We start from the raw sequence: 21,469 nt of genomic DNA, 5'->3' as shown, positions 1-21,469 counted from the left end.
ATTACAAAATACTCCAAAAAACATTCGTTATAAAGATAATATATGAATATTAATTATTTTAGTAAGTTAAGTATTCTGTTCGCGCAGGCGGGGTGACCATTTCATCATCATTCATTAAAAAAAAAGCATATACATATAATATATTTATTTAAATGTGTTAGGTTAGAATACAGGATTGTTGTAATAGTGTGAGTGCCACTGGTGTATTAAATTCTAAGTTCACCAGTAAATGTTTGTATTTGTGTTTTATGATGTACTGGCAGCGGTTACTATCACAAACTAACAGTTCATTGTTGTTTTATAATCCTTCTGTTATTGTTTCACCACTATTCATAGCTTTTATTTCCTGTGAATAAATTTTGTACTGTATTTTAGAAGCGATTTAGTTCCAGTCGTGAGTTGTTTGAAAACTTTGTTTATTTTACAGAACGTTTAGGTCTAAGAAGGATTATAAGTTTGGAAACTTGCTATTTTTAAGTAACTAGGTATGTTATTCTACAGTTAGCGTTTTTTACTGGATGATAATGGTATCCTTTTTTTTTGTTTTGTTTAAGTTGCAGGCGGCGATAGGCTGCAGGGACCGTTTACGTGCTTTACGAGTATGTTTCTTAGCCACCTTCGTGGTATAAAAAATATAATCAGTATTACCACATGTAAGTTTATATTAATATCTGAATTAAATGGAGTCATTAGGGGACGTTCATTAAATATAGGTGCTCTTTTATCAATTCGTTTCCTCGCCCACCAATTCTTTTTGAAATTTAATAAGATTGTCGAACATCCCGCATTGTTTATGTAATGTTTTAAAATATTGAATCGGGAGGATGTTAGTACAAGACCATTATAAATATTTTTAGAAACCAATTTTTTTTCTGTAATAAATGGTCGACAGATTTTTATTAGCCACTTAGTGAGAAATAAATTATATATTTCTGTAAACAAGGATAAATAATTGTTTAAAATTCTATTAAAAGATATTCTTTACATAACAAATTCATTTCTGTTTCTATTATTATTCTATAAAATAAACAATGATAGAATTCTCAAGTTGTTATAAAATGTTTTTGTTTTTATTTAAAAGTAAAGTAAGTAGGAAGAAGATATTTTACGATTTGTTGTTGATTTTTTTTGTCTTCTAAACAATATTTTTTCTTAAACACACAATCGGGCATTCACATGAAAATTTGCCTTTTTTTAAAAAAAAAAAAATCTATTATTGTACTAGGGAACAATATAATATATCTTTATTCAGTATCTTATATTTTTATTGTTTTATCCAACGAACCCTTCACATTCTATTTACCTGTAAAAACTTTTTCATCACGTTCAGTCCCGATTGTGTAATTAAAATATGTGTAAATAAATTAACTAATATAATTTTTGTTATAATTAATAAAAGAACCCAAATATGGAAAGTTGCCAGGGTACAGAGGAATAACATCTGAGTCCTCAGGAATGGCAACGCATGGGGGGTATCATGGGCGAAACAGTATAATCTATTATGTCCATGGTACTGTACATGTTTATAGGCGACGGTTACAACTTTCCATCAGATGGGCCGTCAGCTTGTTTGCCATTCTAAGTCGCATAAAAAAATATTAGTACTGTACCTGAACCAAGATAACGTATACTCCTCATTGTTGATATTAATTAATAAAAATTAATTCAATTTCTGTTAATCTTAAAGCGATAATATATAATAGGTATTCACTTGTTTATGCCGCTTTAAAATTAACAGGAATTGAAATATTAATTAGGAAATTTATGAAAATTAATTGTAACCACGTTCTAAATGATATTTGCATTAATGTTATATCGTGGAAATAGTATTAGTTCTAATGACGATACGAGACAATTATAGTCGATGTTACAATTGGTGCCTTTTTCTTAATAGGTGAAAATTTAATAATAAACTCGCATGCCTACAGCTGGGGGGAGGGGGAAATTGACGGGCAGTACCCTGTCTTAAAATGAAAGTCCCCAAGAAAATTATGGCTTCTGCCCTTGCGTTATCGACATACACAAAGGCACCAGTTAGAGGTGATAGGAGAGTATGAGCAGTCAGTTGGTCCATCGTTATGAATTCTACAAGAATTAACCACGATGGTTTCCAGGGAGAACTACGTGGAGCTCGAATTAATGATCTATATTGATAGCAATGCATCTGCTTGAACCTTACAATCCCTCTCTCATCTATTATTAGAGTGGGGAGATGGGTATTCGAACTATAGTGGGTAATGCCACTTTTTTACATACAGAAATCCATCACGGAGACTCACTCGCCCCTTGAAGATACGAATGGATGTCACAGGATTTCTATCCGATCTCCACGGTATTCTGCCCTTACGCCATACTGTGAGACTGTGTAGGTAATACGCTATATACAAATATGCTTTATAATCATATTTATTTCAATGAAAGATATATATACCTACTTTAGCGTAGCGTAACTTGTTCTGTAGTGGCTTGAGTTTTTTACTTTTACGATGCAAACTTCTCTGGTTATTCTCAGTAGTTACATACATGTTTGTATAATTTTTGTATTAAAGCTTAACTTGTTTTGTATTATAGTTATTGTTTATTTTAGTTATTGTTTCGGATGTCATTTATGTAATATAATAGCAAAAGCATGTAGCACAAAAAATATTAATAAAGTGAATCAATGGCTTAATTAAAGCAAACCAAAAACACAATAATAATTCAACACGACATCGTACGCAAAGTTCACAAAACACACGAACAACCCTTTATCCAACAGAATTATAAAGCACAGCCAAGACTTAAGTATGATATTTACGAAATACAATTTGCAAACAAGCCTACAGTTCATGAAAGTTGATTGTTCTAATTGCGAGGCGCAAATTACGGCATCATTCAAATGTTATTTTGCGTGTCCCAAATGTTACTCATTAATATATTTCCATAAATGTAAAGATTTAAGGTTCTGTTTTGAGTAACATGTTGTAAATGTATTTTAAAATGTATATAAGTCATGGTTTGTTCACAACTATGGAGAACAAGCCCCGATGTGAATCTACGTTCCTCAACGCCTGACATTTTGCGCGCCGCAAAATCTTATCTTCGCGTGTCTTGTTTCATTTTAAGACATTATAACAGTTTAATGACGAAACTTGAGTTTCCCTGAAATGGATTCTTGATTCACACGTGAACGAAGAATTGGAATTGTTTATACTTTTCATTGATATACGACAAATTGATTCACCTTTTTCCTCACGCTTACAAAAGAGAAGTTCCGAAGTTAGAACGAAACTCGTTTGCGAGATGGCTTCACGTGAAAGGGACCGGTATAAAAACAATGATACGCAATAAAACTAGAAAAAGTAATTAATGGAAAGAAAAGCTTATGGATTAGTTTTTGTGCGGAAAACTTCTTTTATATCTGTAGGTAATCAAACAAGTTATTGATCAAATGTTACTCAATTTCGCGTTACAAATTTCACTGAAACGAGGTCTACACACTGCATAAAGATAAGTTCCTTAAAAAAGAAAGTTTGGTGTTATTTATACTTTTAAGATTTGAAAAGTATAAGAATTTCAATGAAGAAAAATACTTAAATTACACGAAACAAACGACAAACAAAACGCTCATTGCTCGACGTAAAATGACAATTTTCCACTGGGATTCGATTCCGAAACACCGATAAGTGAAAGCTTACCCGTTCGAGTGGCAATGAACGTGACTTAGGACGGCTCGCAAGGAATAATGGTGCCTCCCAAATTAGATTGCATTGCAAAGTTGGAATCCCTTTCAAGGGAGGCCGATAGTCTACTTTTATTTTGTCACGTATTTAACTTGCCGAGCATTTTTGCAATGTCAACTGTATTCAAAACTGCAAATGCTTCATTTAGCTATGCAGATCGAGAAATTAAATAAACTTTTAGGATTCTGTACTCGAGAAGAAAATGAAAACGGACGGAAAGGAGAAAAAACGGACTGAAACGGCCTTGATATTCGACCGTTAAGAGTACCTACATATATAATAAAATGTAGAAAGAGCATACGAAATAATTAAGAACTAATTTTTGATTAATAACAAAAAAAAGAAACCATTTTTCTCCATCTTCTTCTAGAGGCTTAGAATCCTATAAAAATAAAATAATATTTTTTATATTTTTACTGATTAGTTAAGAATAAAATGTAGTCAGCACTTTTTTATACCCAAAATATCTTAAGAGGCGACTTAGGAACAAAGTACTATACACCAGAGCAAGGGAAGAGAATGTTAAAATGAAACCTATGCACACTCACCTAGCTGCTTAGGTAGCAATTATTCGTCATGTTGACGGCGATTTTTAGTCCTCGATTCTAAAATGATTTAAAACTAACGTCTTATTTGAGTAGCAGACGTCAGCTTGCTAGTTGGGTGGCATGATAATCATAAGCTAGCCTTCCTACTATGGGAAAAGATCCAGGTTTAATAGCAGGATGTTAATTTGTTATTATGTTGTTTTGTAATTCATTCTACTTCTTGGTTTTCACAATAATTATCTGAGTACTTATATTCAATTTTGATTAAATATTGTACTAGTTATTATTGAAATGTTATATAATATTACATATTTCAGGACCTATATACTCAAATGTAAATATTCAAGGTAAATAAAATTTGCAGTAAATATTGCTTTTATATTTATATTATCACAAAAAAAATCTCCATCAATTTATGGCTTTCATCCCTAATTCACATTGGATTCACTTGTCCTTTGCTCGGGGCTTGGGTTCGTGGAAACATATTTAAGAATAAGATTACCCCAGATTTTCTGCTCGTTTAAATCCACTCATACTTGAAATACTTAATCTTAACATTTTCCATTTTCATTTCATAATTAACATAAATGCAAAAGAAAACTGCATTTTCCGTGTTCTTTATATTTTTGAAATAAATTTCATATTTCTTTTATTTTTAGTAGTTTTATGAAGGATAAGTCATTTATGAAGACTATTACAAACTCTTTGGAAAGAATCGAATTCCCCAATATCTTTCCAAATACTTACTATCAATATAAACTCCTTTCGGCCGCACTTAGGTGAGAGTTACTGGTTAGGCTAGACAATACGTGATTGGCATTTCTATTGATGTATCATTCATCTATTGTCGGTCTTATCTTTATACGTATAAAGCTCAGTATCAATTTGAAAAAAGCCTAGATACTTTTACTACAAAACAGAGTTGCAGGGTGAAACTAATCACTCTAATTGAATTTTCTGCAACGCGTTCGCCTCGTGCCTCGAATTCAGCTAATTCTATTACCATTTTAGTTGTTAACTAACGCCTTTATTTTCCCCATGAGCGTAATTACCATCTAGTAACATGATTTGGACGTGAATAATTTTCATGTGTTGATGTAGTTGTTGACATAAATGCTTGGTAATGTACTTAATGTTAGAATTTAATGGAATAATTTACTGAGGAGACAGATTAGGAGATATAAACTGTGTTAATTTTTTTATAATGAACCAACCATAATTTTTAACTGTGCTAATGAAAATTAGGGTAAGAAGTAGGTTCTCAAACTATCACTGGACATGTAACACTGCATCATTAAATCCCAAACTAAGCAGAACATCTACCATGGGTTCTAGACAAATTATAGACATATATTTTTTTTGTAAATACATTCATATTATATCCAGATCAATATAAATGTTTTATTGTATACATAATATGTATTTATGTGAATAATGTTTACATTGATTTCAGTTTATAGATTTATTAAAATAAGTATATTATATATATATATATATATATATATATATATATATATATATATATATATATATATATATATATATATATATATATATATATATATATATATAAAGTGGTATATGATATATTCCGTTTTTAATCTACTCACAATATGCAAAACTTGATTGACATAAACGGCGTATTCTAAAATAAACCTAATCTCTTTTACCCACCTCGCTGCGAGATTTCATAAATCTGAGCACAGCGGGCCGCAGCTCAAGACTGTTGTTGATATTAATTTTGACCGTGTTTTAATATCTTTTCACGAGAAAGGCTTACCCACAAACCTACTTAGCAACATCATAAAGTAAAATGAAAATTGTAAAGACACCGTAAAATGACTAAATTCATTTTCTATGGTCGCAACATCTCATATTTTTCTGAGACAGTAGTGGAAAATTTGTTTTAATATTATTAAAGAAGATAAGTAATATTAAAAGAATCGTAATCAGATAGACTGAGAATGTAAAGAGAGGAGTCAATGTATCATATAGGATATATGTATCATAGAGGATTTGGCATATTTATATATATTGTCTATATAGAATTTGGTATATCTATATACACTAGAGGAAAAAATTAAAAGGATCAAAAAAAAAATTCAAAATTATTGAGATTTTTCAAGTAGCTGTATTTCCCTTTAAAATGGTCGTACTGGAATTCTAAACAAAGGATTTTAAAGCTCAATGTTTCTTGTTTTGAGATCTTACAATAGAAATTGTATTTAAGCAACGTGTTCTGCTCAATCCTAATGAATACCGAAACAAATTTTTTTTCAAAATTTTTTCGGTTATTTTTTTTTAGTATACGAACTTGAAAAAAAATTTTCTAACTTAACCACTATATGGATCGGATAGCTTGTTTATTCAGCTTTAATTTTCTTTTTTTCAAAGTTCGATACTCCTTGTATACATCTCTATTGTGCGCTATAAAGAGTTTATTATTATTATATATATAAAGATACACACAAAGAAATATGACGACGAATCCAGTAATATACAACATAAGAATGAAAAAGAGTAACAACAGTAAATGAAAATGTGATTTGACATATCCTTTAAACGAAGCTAAGGACTGAGCACTCCATATAAAAGGTGGCAGCGAGCTCCATAGGCACACAGCTTGAACTTTTAGTAAAACAAATGCATTTGAAGTCTATCTATACCTACTAAATCTACTACCAAATTTCAAAAATTATAGAGAGTTGCATAATCTGAAACGAAAAAGTTCTATTTTTCCAATTTATTATAAAATATATATAAAATAAATTTAATTTTATTTTGTACTGTAGCAAAATACAATCCTTTTATATTATTACTTAATATCGCAGAGTGCAAACTTTAAACATTTTTCTACAAATAACAGTCAGGTGTCGCCATAAATTGTGTATTTCGTACTTTAGCGAGGAAGTTTATTTAGCATAAACTGTATAGCATGGAAATTGGTTGATGTTCCATGTAATGGACAAAATTGAATCTCTCTGCCTTAGTTATAATAATATCTGTGTCGGAATACTAAAATGCAGATTCGAGTCGAACCAAGTTATCATTTAATTAGCTGTTTACCGCTTCATTTCTCGCGCGGAATTTGTTATGTTTCACTTCCGTATTTTTCCGACCACAAATAATAATTGGGATAAGGGTAGGAAGATGATGATGATTATTATTCTTTAGTGTTATTTTTTTTTATAAAACAATGAGCAAATAAGACGGTCGCTCCTTGTTTTATCACTTAATGGTAAGTGACTACAGTTGCCGATGATCTCTCACAACACCGGAGGAATTACAGGCCTTTTAAAAAAGGAATATGCTCTTCTCTTAAAGATTTACTTAGTATTATACTCAGTCAGTATAAGTAATGGTAAGTACTATTTAGAGATAGTATAAACTATCTGAGCAGCGTGGTAATAAATATATTAAGTTAAAGGCGTTAATTATTTCAAAAGTTGTAACTAATGGTATTTTTTTATAAAAAAGGACCAAAGCATTAGCTATCTATGCACTTATTATACTACGTACATCATATTATCATCATATAGTCCTTTATTTGTTCACTGCTGAACATAGGCCTCTCCCATAGACTGTCATGAGGAATAGTCCCAAGCCACTTGCATCCACTGACTCCTTGAAATGTACTCCTTGTGATCGTCACCCCATCTAATGGGGGGGGGGGGGGGTCGCCCTATACTGCGTATACGAGGTCTTTTTTACTCAAGTACCTTTTTTTATATTATTTATATATGCATATTAAAATAGTCTTTTTTAAAGACAGGTCTTAAGAGCAACATAAGCCAAAGCAATAATTATAAAATATATGTCTTTTTATCTGTATGTTTATTACAGTATGCGTAAACTACTTTATCATATTGAATACGATTTTATACTTGTATTCCTGAAGGTGTAACTTAAATTACATAATAATAATAATGTTAATGTGATGTATATATTTCTATTTCCAAAACATACGCATACGAACGAGGGCAAAGCAAATTTCAAGTAAATAAATAATTGTGATTTAAATTTGCAGGCTGAATTTTACAATAATCGAAATAGAATCCAATTGAAATATGCAATAAATTTCAAATTGTAACGACTTTTTGATCTCTGTTCGATATGCTTTCGATTTAATTCCGATAGCGTCAACAGTAAGCCAACTGTTAATTATGTATAATTATAGGTACTTCTAAGTATGGATTATCATTTATCAAAGATGTTTGTCAACAAGATTAAGTAGGAGAAACGCCTGTAGGTGTAAGGCGGATGCCATCAATGGGGATATTGCAGTATCTTTATGTAAGCATCGAAGTAATTACTAACTCACGGTTTCTTGTTTGCTTAAATGAAATGGAAGGGAGGAGAATTGCGTTGATAATTTACATATCTACCATTAAATTTATAGAAATTTTACAATATCGATTCAAGTGTCCATACATTATATAATATGTATATTATTATTATGGAGTATATAATAATCACTGTGTTTTATTAGCGTAGATACTGTTACAATAACGTTTTTATTTTATTTATATATACATTACCTTTTGCGTCGTTTCTCATTTAAATTTATTGTACTTATTATTTTTATAAATATTAATTGTTTGGGCCGTAACTTGGTTGCAATTCCGTATTACAGTGGGTGTTGCATAAGGCTCACTCAAATCTCGCGCGGAATGTCTGCGCGGCTTTTCTGCGCATGCCCGACGATGGCGAGGCGACAGCCAATAGGAACGAAGGATTTGTTCGCGCGGTTCGGTGATGTCGACGCGCGCGAGTGTCTTCGTTCGCGGCTTCTATCGCTGCCATGTTTTAATTAAAAAAACTTATAAAAACCCAAAAAGATGTCGGTACCTACATTCAAGTTACACCCTGAACGTTTCTGTTTAGTGTTGTGACAAAAACTGTATGGATACTTGTACTATTCACTGGTGAAGTGTGTGGATTTTAGTGTCTTGTGGAGCGAGAGAGTTCACGTTGCTACGCATTCTCCATCTTAGAACTGCTGCTGTTCAGCCGGCCGGCCTACGTAAAAGCATATCGGTACATAAGGTGAGCGAGCCAGTGTATTCGATACTGCTGTAATAAGGGAGGTAGCAACCAAGTTCTGGAGTGTACCCAGGGTCCCATGTGTCTGACCCGGTAGATTTCTTGTATACCCAATTGTGTATTGGTATTGGCTCTCCATGGCTACACCAGTAATAAACTGTAAATAAATAAATTACCTGTTGGTAATTAATGCTCCTTTCTACTTTGGGTTTCTTGGAAGACAATTCTTACAGAGTAACATGCCTATTATACATATTTGTTCAAAACATTAATAATCTATATTAATGTAATTGTTGTACTCAATAAAGTATTGATAAATATAACAGTAATAATAAAATAAGTTACTATGAAACAAAAAATGAAGTAAACATATATATTTCCGCGCCTCTTTTATTGCTTGATCTCTTATGCTTTAAAAGAAGTGCTTGCTAACAAATAAAAATGCTATAACATAAGCATTACTGTTTCACATTAGAAATTGGATAATATATTGCACTGGCAAAAAAAAAACAACAACTTGAATTGTGACTGAATTAATATGAGAACAATATTTAAACCTAACCTTATTGAGATCGGGAGTAAACCTTATAATTTGACCTCTATATAATTTTACTATCAATTATGTAAACATATGTCAACCACACATACTTCCAACATTAAAGCGTGGCTTGTAATTCAAAATATTGGGCACAGTTCCTAAGACGTATCATTTCCAATTGCCCGCAGTAGATAAATAAATCAGTCTCCTGAGACGTTGGAAATAATTTTACTGAGTGGTTTCAAGTGAATTGAAAATCACGTAAAAGTTTGTATAATTTTCATATCCATTAATTCGCGGCGCTCCGATCCAGATATACTAGAGGATCGTCTAGACTAAAACATTTGTCTTAGTGCTATAACTGATGACGACAAGTATACGTCACACTTTTGTACGAAAAATATATGATAAAGTTATAACAATATTCTTTTTTTCTTCACTTTTTAACGGACTCAAAAAGAAAGAGGTTTTCAATTCGATTGCATTTTTCCTCATGTTTGTTACCTTATAACATCGTCAGTTGTAAACCGATTTAGAAAATTCTTTTTTTATCTTAAAGAATATACTCATACTTACAGATTGGTCTCGTAGAAATTTTATGAAAGTCGATTTTTAGTTTTTAAATCAAAACAACTTATTTTTGTCCGTTTTTTTTTATTATGGAACACAAATTTAATTCGTGTAATATAATTTTCTCTTTACGTTCTGCAAAGAGCAGTAACATCATAACAGCAACAATATAAAAAGCAAAACAGAAAAAAAAAAAATAGTCTAAATTAGTCAGAATCACTTGTCTATATTTTATTGAATTAAATGTTATTTTGAGAATCTATATCACTAGTTAGTTGTTTAATATTATTTCTAAATATATCAAAAAGGAATTGACTATAGCATAAAATAGGCCACCCCTTCCTTTCCCGTGGTTGTAAGAGCCGACTGAGGGACGGCAAGGGACGGGCAGCAGTATCTTTCATAAAACGATTCTAAATCCTAACTTCGGTTGCCAACCTGCCTGCGAAGCGTGGCAATTACTGGCAAAACCCCACAAGGGGGAGGCTTATGTTCACAGTAGACAGTTAAAAGCTGACATGATGTTGATGAAAGTAGGAATCGAGTAATAAAGAGAGGTACTTGTTGACTATTATTTTTATATTAAACGCGATATTTATTATTAGATTTTATAAATTTTATTTTTCTTTTCTACTCAACTCTAATTTCAGCGTACACCGTATCAACTGAGTGTACCTGTATTCTGTAATCACGTTAAAACATCAATAAATCCGGCAACGACGAAGTAAGACATCCAATTTTCTTTAAAGCCAGAGTCCACTCGAGATCTTTGTCGTGATGAATAGAACGTTCAGGAAACAAATCTCTCTTGTGAGTTATTCTACACTACGTTTATAGAGGGCTCTTTATTTGCTTAATATTGCTACTTTGTTTCACGATAGCCGACGGTTGTTTTTAAACTCTTGTCGTAAAAAAGATCTAGTTATTGATTCTCTGAGTGTTATTTGTCTGTTTGTGGTATTATAACGCGTAAATTTATGAGTTTAAATGTACTTTTTTTATTGTAATTTAATCGGGATGATCTTTCACTCAAGTTTTTTTCTTTGTCATGTTTGATAGATTAGCCTTAATAGCTGGTACATTGATAGGTCTTGTACCCTCCACTACCCCACCGAGGTAGTCAAAATTCAAGATTACGTCTTAATGCCCATGTCCGAATAAAAAGTTGATCTGCATAATACATAAATATTTTACAGGAATATGTTTGTTATACTGTGTACGTATCTTAAATGTACGTAAATTAGTGTAAAATAATAAATTTGGAAAGTAATCAATTTGTGTATCAAATTTTTTTTAATTTTTTTTTTATTATTTTCTAGACTAGCCATTTGTCACATCGTCACTTGTGTGAACTATTATTATTAGTTCTAATAAAATTTCGAGAAATATTTTCATTTAAGATTATATATTAGTAGATGGTCAGAAAATGCAACTTAAAAAATATGGTATAAATATAAAAGTGAGTTTGTTAATTTATATACCTGTAATAAATTTTATATACACGTACAATTAGGGATGGAGGAGGATAAATGCTACTTTTTATTTCGGTTAGTAAACATATACCGATCCCGTAGACAAAGTCGCACGTAAAAGCTAGTATTTTATAAAATATAATGACTGGACTAAGAACGTCAAATATAAAATAGATATCCACTAAGAAAGTATTTTCACGTTAACTGTCCACTGCTGAATATAGGCCTTCCTCATAAGAGGTCTTGCTATGAGTTGCTACGCTTGGAAGGCGGGTTGGCCACCACAGTTAGGCTTTTAGTGATGTTTTAAGAAGGACGCTGTTGCCCATCCCTCGATCATTAAGTTCCCTTAGTCGCCTCTTACGACACCCATGGGAAACGTATGTGTGGCCCATTCTATTGCGGGATCATACGACATCCAAAAATGGCAATAGTATTATGACTTTCACAGACTACTTTGTAATGTCTATGGCCCTATTATTGTCTATTAGCAACGGAATATTTTCCACTAGGCTAGCCTTCAGCTTATTTGCGTTCCATTTTCAAATTATTTATATAAATAAATGTAGTGTTATCAGCACTTGTAAATAGGTAGTTTATTTACGTTCAGCAATACGCAAAAGTAAGTTCGACGAATCCCGACGTTTCCATGAAAACTCCTCAGTGTTCCGAGAACCAGTGACATTCGTCAGTCAGCATATTCAAATAAATGTCGTGAGAAGGTATTAATTTTCAACTGAACTCAAACGATCTGTATTCAATTTGTATTTCTTAATACTTGTACATAATTTTGATTTACAATTTGAGGTTTGATTACTGGATTTATTAATAAACTCTTGTTGTGTTCATTAATAGACTGAGTTTAAAATTGCTATAGTAATTAAAAATATCATTTGACTGTAAGAATATTGTTTATTTTATAAATACTTTTTCCCCTTTTTTCATCTGTGTATATATATATATATATATATAAAAGCATGCGCCCCGTCTGAAAAACGAAGTTACTGTAGCCTATAGATGCATGTAACACCAGTATGCATGTATGTAGCATGTAAAACCACACTAATCCTTTTTGAAGAATCCCGTGCTGTAGCCTCTAAGAAAATCCTCGATAGAAAAATTCATCCATAACCTGAGTGTTCACGATGGAGGTCCTCGTGACAAACATCGTCAAGATAAGAGTAGTGTACGTTTATCTCTATGTTAAATTGAATTTCAAATTTTCTAAAGATTGCTTGAACCAAAAGGTAACAAACAAACAAACGAAACACAAACTTTTATTAGTAAGGACGCATATTGGTAATCGATAAAAGATATAAATATTTTGGCTTCATACCACTTCAAGTATAATATGGAATTTTCTTATCAAAGAGGTAGAAGCCTTTTACATATAAGTGCAACACGTGTTACATTGTGTTCAAGATTGAACAGATAGCTACCGTACCGTTCAATAGAAATTGTTTATTCTGTGTTGGAAACTCTCTGGTGAAATCATTAGTTGCCCGGTACAGATAAAGATGAAATATTTTCAATTTTATATATTTTGTTGTAGCAGTTTGTGCTTTTTTATTGGATGATAATGGAATGGTAACTCTGCCTGCGCTAACGGTTTACACTGGCGGGGCACCAGTGAGGTATGATAGGTGAGAAAGGAAAAGCAGTTCTTTTTTATGGGTGAAAATGGTATGGTAACTCTGCCTGCGTCATCGGTACACACTGGTGGGGCATTCGTGAGTGGTGACAGGTGAGGACAAAAAGGCAGATCAGTTAGCCCATCGTGACGAATTAAACGATAAATTAATCACGATAGTTTTCAGGGAGAACCGCGTGGAGGCCGACCTGATAGGGTATATTGATAGCAATGGGGACTAAACTCCCATTACTAATAATCCCTTCCCCCAGAAATGGTAGGTCAATTAGTTCATCGTAATAAATACGCTTGGAATTCAGCACTATGGTTTCTAGGGGGGACCACGGTTAGGACGACCTGATTAGATACATTGCTAGCAATGGGGCTCTTAGACTTCATTACTAACAATCCCTCCCACCATTTTTGCTTGCTGTGTAGTCCCGGCATAGAATAGGCCCCTTCCTTTCCTTGGATATCGTAAGAGTCGCTTAAGGGAATGCGAGGGATAGACAGCAGCGTCTCTCTTAATACATCTCTAAAGCTTGACTGCAGTTGCCAATCCGCCTGCCAAGCGTGGCAACTAATGGTAAAACTAAAAGGAAGCTCACGTTCAACGGTGGAAAGTTAAATGCTTATATGATGATGATGATGATTGTTAAGATGATTATGTGCTTACGGAATAATACAATGCATGATCACTTCGTTTAATCCCAAAATTTCAACTATTGATATTGGGTTAAAATTAATTAAATTCAGTATGTACGAAATCGATATATTTAATCTATCTGAAAAATAATAATTTATAAAGGCTATTTAACGATAAACAAGAATTAAGCTTAAAATTAATTACCTCTGTGTAATATAAATTTTTGAAAAGGGTATTGTTATACGTTCACGTGGAGCGCCTTATATTTTCTGCAAAAAAAAAATACAGTCTAATATCCGCTTTATAAATAAGTAGGTACAGCGAAAGGTAAACATGGAACGAACCGTGCCAATGATCATGTAAGTCTTATAATGTTGATATGAATTAACGACGTGTTTATATTGTATTTTTAAGTGAAGTTGATTTAGAATACTTTATTAGAATGTTAAAACTCACTAGTATAAACTAGTGAGTTTTAACATTTATACCTGTATTAAAGAGACAAAATAAATTATTCATTCATTATTCAAACATTAATAAAAAATGACATAAAATTTAAATCTCGTCGTTTAATTGTATTTTCATATTGAGTTATGCTAAATAGCCAAATTATTTGTTATGAAATTTGGTATAGAGATACTCAGTGCATGTAACTTAAAAAGCGTGGGGTATTCTAAGTGAAGACATTAATATAATTTATGTACAAAAATCCTAATATTCATAATCTCACAGAAACATATTAAAAACTTAGATTTAAAATTGTTCCAAATATAAAATGCAAAATGAATAGATTTTTTTTTTTTTTTTTTTTTATACAACTTAGAATGGCAAACAAGCTGACGGCCCACCTGATGGAAAGTGGTAACCGTCGCCTATAGACATGAGCAGTACCATGGACATAATAGAGTATACTGTTACGCCCATGATACCCCCCATGCGTTGCCATTCCTGAGGACTCAGGTGTTATTCCTCTGTACCCAGTAAATTCACGCCATATCCCACCCTTCAAACCGAAACACAGTTATGCAAACACAGCTGCTTCACGGTTGAAACACGAATGGGACAGAGGTACCCAAGCAATCGACTTTTGTACAAAGTCTCCCTCTGGTAATAATGGGAGAGAACACAAATGGATTCTTACCAAATCTAAATAATTATATTTTCTCAAAATTTGTAAGAATATTTTATATTATTTGTACTATAATGCTTTAGTTCTATATTCTATTAATATGATAGATATGAAAGTTTTTTATGATGGATGAATTAATGGTTGATATTTGTTACTTTTTTATGCAAAAACTATGGAAATTTGAATAAAATTTGGTACACCGGTGGATTATATTCTAACTTAACACATAGTGGGGAAAAAGTGTTAGTAATGCAGTTTAATATCTCCAAGCAAATATACCTTATCAGGTCGACCTCTACGCGGTTCCTCTTGGAAACTATCGTGGTTAATTCTTGTGGAATCGTCACGATGAAGCAACTGATCTGCTTTCTCTCATTAGTGCCCTAACAGCATGTAGCGCAGATGAGGTTTCATTTCATTCTCTTCCTAAAAAAAACTTAGCACATAGTATACATCATATACTGATTCACGTGGATGAAGCTGCCGGATACATCTACTTTATTTCTATATTAATGGGTATGTCCTCATATTCCTACCTCATTGGCAAAAGCGTACAACGGAAATAACGCGTCGGGTGAAAGGGCTACGGGGCTCATTCATCATGTGGTGCCCGGAGACTAGAGTTTCGGAACTTCACGGGTTCTTTGTGGTCTAAATATAGGAAAATTAATGTTAGATAGGTGTCGTCCAACAAATTATAGGTGAAAGGGTAGCTAGTTTAGTAAACAATAAGTTAGTTGCTTGATGGTATTATAAGATTGTTTTCTTAGAAATATGTTTGAAATTAGTTTCTAATATTAGCAGAAATAGGAACATGAAATAAGTTTTTATTATGGAATATCCAAATTACCAGAGGGAGACTTTGTACAAAAGTCGATTGCTTGGGTACCTCTGTCCCATTCGTGTTTCTACCGTGAAACAGTTGTGTTTGCATGGCTGTGTTTCGGTTTGAAGGGTGAATTTACTGGGTACAGAGGAATAACACCTAAGTCTTCAGGAATGGCAACGCATGGGGAGTATCATGGGCGAAACAGTATACTCTGTTATGCTCATATCTATAGGCGACGGTTCCATCAGGTGAACCGTCAGCTTGTTTGCTATTCTAAGTTGTATAAAAAAAAAGTTTTTCCCTATAGAATACAGAATGGTGTTTTTCAAAAAGTGACAACGTGCACGTTACGTCCCTGGTGTTGCAGGTGTCTATAGGCTACAGTGACCGTTTACCATCAGACAGGCTGTATGCTGTGTATATATATGTATATATATATATATTTTACAACACATGGGGCAAACGAGCATGCGGCTCATCTGATGGTAAGTGACTACCGCCGCCAATGGTCACCCACAACACCTACGGCATTGCAGGTGTGCTGCCGGCCATGTTAAACCCGTAAGTATTATATTAAAATATAATGCATACTTATGAAATTTTTACCAATAAAAGAATAATACCTGTTAAGTTTTACTAATTCTAGTACGAGTATTGTAGAAGTGTAAATATGTTTTGAAAATTTGTTAGTCGATAAGTTTTTAAGAGTGGAACAGATTTGTATACTATTTCATACACATCTTATATTCTGTTTTAACACATAGGATAATTTGTCTTCTAAATTCTAATTCTTGCAGGCAAGTTCGCGGGATACTGCCGGTTTTATATAATTATCGTAACCTAGTTTCAGCGGTGTATGCCAATAACAGTAACCATAGTAACAGCTACAGTCTCTTAATTACCCAGATAACGGGACAGAAAGGTCTCCTTCCAATAATGGTAAAGTAATAGCCTATTTTATCTTGTAGAGGCTTTCACAAAAAATATTACCGCCTTTATAAATTTTATTAAGATATCAGAGGACAAAACTTTTTATGGGCAGACTCGTCTGTTATTCAACAAGAGGTTTCGAATTTGATCTATATAAATTTAAAGTGAATAAAAGTATTTTTTATTCTCAAGTAAACTTAATTATTAGGGATTTTTTTTAGCGATTTTACAAAAGAAGACGTTCTATATTCGACTGCATATTTTTTATGATGCCTATAAATTTCTTAGTCAATTGTGAACCGATTTTCGATATTCTTTTTGAATAGTATTTTTTATGAATTTATCATATAGATTGAAATTCAATTTTATGGATCACTGGCGTATCTCTCTGTTTATCCGCCTGTTGTAGTCAATTTGCTTAGAAATTATTTTTACATTACATATTATATTTTTCGTTTAAGGCTTGAATAGCACTAAGAAATTTTTTTTAATTAATAAAAGAATATGATTAGCGTAACTTATATATATATATATATATATATATATATATATATATATACGAAGAAAATATATTTTTTAAAATCTATTATTTTGATATAATTTGTCCGGACAGTTCAATGAATACTTTCTTTCGTAATCGGTTAATATACACTCAAATTCACCTTTCCATCAAATAAAACGAATTTGAAAAATCAATTGCATGATAAAACGTTCAGCAAATTCAGTAACCGTATCAAGAGTTATACATGAGAGCCTGAAAGCTTTTCATGCCGTCGATCTACAATAGCTACGAACGAAATTCACCACGAAAACGCTGTATCAGTACCTACATGAAAGTTAAAAGCTTTTGTAGAAAACAGTGCTGGAATAAAAAAAGTGCATACAAAAACTGCAGTGTTGAGCCGCCGAACAGTTGTCCCGTCCCACGGGACTTTTGAACCTGGAAAATATTACCCGGGATAGCCAGTCTTCGTGTAAATCGTAATTTTCATGTTATTAATGTGAACTAATATAGCTATTTGGATGTGTGGTCCCGGCATAGAATAGACCATTCCTTCCTATCCCATAGGTGTCGTAAGAGGCGAAGGATGGGCAGTAGTGTCTCTATTAAAACATTTCTCAAGTCTAACTGCGGTTGCCAATCCGCCAAATGTGGCGACTACAGGCAAAACCCCCAAGTCCTTTGTTCAGTAATGGACTGTTAAAGGCTTATATAATGATAATGATGAATGCAAATACTACGCAGAAAACGCTCGACTGATTGTCATCAAGACTGCTGACTCTTAGAGTTTTAGGATAGGATTCAATAATGATAGGACACGATTTTAAGTTCATCATATAATAAATAAGGACTATATACATATAATAAATATGTCCTCTACCAAAACGTTCTTTGGAAGAGACTGCTTAAGGATATTCTTCTCATTAAAATTTACTATTTTATTATTTATACTCGTATAAATGGTGCAATAAAGTGTAAATAAAAAAATAAATATTTGCGAACTGGTGAAGATGCTTTTTATCTTACGTCATTTTTAGGATATCATGGACATGTAAGGAAATAGTGGCTTAGATTTTGATACGTTATATGTCTAAAAAATTAAAATTATTATAGCTTTAAAATTTAAATTTAATCATTATCATCATTTCAGTAATTATACGTCCACTGCTTGATTTAATATCATGACGAAATCTTTATTCAAAAAACTATTATGAACTTATTCTCTAATAGATTTAAGTGAAAATTATTATAAATTTAAAGAATGATGCAGAGAATACGTAAACTTCAGTTCATTCAGCGAGCCAAAGGTCTTTAATGAAGATCCTTCTTTAAATTTAATTATTTTGAAGTACCATTTATACACTTCGAAAAACAACATTACTTTAATCGTCTTCAAAAATGACTCTTGGGCTTGAATTTTTGTACTTTTATGTTTTGAATGAATTAACTTTCAAAACGGCTTTATGATAACATTGTTTTAATCGAAGTAGCCTGTTCTTTGTAATAAATATTGGTATCATAATTCAAATTGACAGAGAACCCATTACACGTTAACCCATATATATATAACGTGGAAAAATTTTAAAACAACGCAAAAGATATAAGAAAAAAGAAACATATATTTATTTGGGTACATTTAAAATCACGATAAAACGTTTAGCTGATGGTTATAATTGTGAAGGGTAAACAGAAAGGAGGGTAAAAATTTACACCCTTTATGTTGGGGGAAATATTTATTTTAAAAAACGTATAAATCAGAAGATAAACTCGCTTTGAGTTTTTATCAAGCCGGTTCCCAAATAAACTCTTTAGGGGCGTATCAATAACGTAGACTGGCAATTCGATTTAATTTTATATTGGACTAGCTATTTCTCTCAGTTTTATTTGTGCGATTCTGAGTTTTATCATGTTATATTAGCTATTTATAGACCATTGCTGGACATAAGCGTTCTTCATAAGGGGGATTTTGCCAGTAATTGCCATGCTTGGCATTGGCCAAGGCGGGTGGCAACCATAGTTAGGATTTTGGTGATGTTTTAAGAGGGATTCTGCTGTTCATCTCTCAACCATTAAATTCCTTTAGTCGCCTCTTACGGCACTCAGGGAAAAGAAAAAGGTGGCTCATTCTATGCCGGAACCACATGGAATCGGTCTCTTCATCATCATTATCATTTCTACCATTATTTGTCCACTACTGAACATAGGCCTTCCCTATAAGGAACTGTCGTAAGCAACGGTCCTGCACCATCTGCATTCATTGTTTTCCTGTAATGCATTTGAGATCGTTACTCCATCTAGTGAGGACCGTTCTACACTGCGATTTAATTTTAACCTGTCTTTTACTAATGGTTAAAATTTTGTTGTTAAATTTGCGTGTTGTTACAAACTTTAAACCTCGTCGTCACTTAAGATTACATAAGATTGTGGGCAAAGGCTCTCACATTTGTTATATAATATATATAAAAAAAAAAAATTAAAACATTTAGTTACTTGTACTTTTTTGATGATTGAATGGTTACATCTATTAGACTAATATTTGGACCAAATTTTTCACATTATTTCCCAAAAAGAACAATTTCAATCTATCTGAGTTCATATCCATCTTGAAAAATTAAAATATTGGAAGAAATATTATATCTTATTAAAATTTTCAGAATGGTACTATGAAAGATATATTTAACTGAAAATAAATGAGACATTAATCAAGACTGTAATTTTAATAGTATTGAGTCTATTTTGATATAAAAATTAAAGATGCGTAAATAAACAGATTTTTGTTTCCATTTGCAATGTTAGGGGGAAAAAATAGGGACGAATTTATTTCAGCGCTAGTTAATAGTCTATGATTAATACCTACAGAAACTATATTAAATTACGAGTAGAATATATTAATCTCCATAAAACGTTAAAGTTTATATAACATATTTTAACTATAAGAGTATTTCGCCTCATTCGACCTAAATCGTTACTAATATTATAAATGTGAAAGTGAGTTTGTTTGATTGTTCCCTTATAGCGTCTTAACGGTTTAACCAATCTTTATGAAATTTGGTATACACATATTATAAAGGAGGGAGAAAGACACGGGCTACTTTTTATTTCGATAAGTAAACATACATTATTTATTGTACAGAAGAATTCGCGGGTACAAGATTGTTTTTAATAAATAAATAATAAAACAAAAACTGCGACATAATTCGATAATGAATTTGAATAAAATATTGTTAGGTTAGGTGTAACTTCTATATCATATCACATGCCACTAGTCTCAACTGGAACAACGGTTTTCCCATAGAAATAGAAAATAGGCCACCTGTATGCAATATGTACGCAGATATCGTATAGGAAAATTTTCCTGTTTGCTTGTTTCCAGTTTGACGTAATATTGATTTCCATACAAGCAACATGCTACATTTTCTCGATTCTTTTTTTAATTAATATTATATCAACCGTTAACTGTCTACTGCTGAACATAGGTCTCCTTTATAAAGAGGGTTTTGCTGGTAGTTGTCATGTTTGCCTGGTAGGTTAGCAACCCCAGTTTTTTTTAATGGGTGATAATGGTTTGGTAACCCCGCCTGCGCTATCGGTATACATTGGCGAGGCACCAGTGAGAGATGACAGATGAGGATGAAAGCAGGTCAGTTAGCCCATCCTGACTAGATCAACTGGAATTAATCACGATGGTTTCCAGGGGGAACCACGTGGAGGTCGACCTGACAATACTAACAATAACTTTCTCCGCCGGCAACCGTAGTTAGCCTTTGGTGATTTATTAGAGGGATGCTACTGCTCATCCCTCGACCATTAAGTTTCCTTAGTCCCTTACAACACTCACGGGAAAAGAAGTGGTGATTTATTCTATGCCGGGATCATATGACATTTTTTTGTTTATACCGAGTATACTAAA

At 32.5% G+C, this 21,469-nt stretch overlaps 1 protein-coding gene across 1 annotated transcript in view; it reads left to right on the top strand.

Moving 5' to 3' along the window:
* The first annotated feature begins 9,170 nt into the window (after positions 1 to 9,170).
* Positions 9,171 to 21,469, top strand: part of LOC113523354 (tyrosine-protein phosphatase Lar-like) — a 270,586-nt gene continuing 258,287 nt past the window's right edge. Inside the window, exon 1 of the mRNA XM_031907615.2 lies at positions 9,171 to 9,316. The gene's annotated coding sequence lies outside the window, so the exon portion shown is untranslated. The remainder of the gene's footprint in view (positions 9,317 to 21,469) is intronic.

Source organism: Galleria mellonella, unplaced genomic scaffold (genome assembly GCF_026898425.1).
Source record: "Galleria mellonella isolate WM207_F2 unplaced genomic scaffold, CSIRO_AGI_GalMel_v1 utg300, whole genome shotgun sequence".
Lineage (NCBI taxonomy): Eukaryota > Metazoa > Arthropoda > Insecta > Lepidoptera > Pyralidae > Galleria > Galleria mellonella.
The sequence above is the reverse complement of the archived record's forward strand: the minus strand, read 5'-3'. Positions and strand labels throughout refer to the sequence as shown.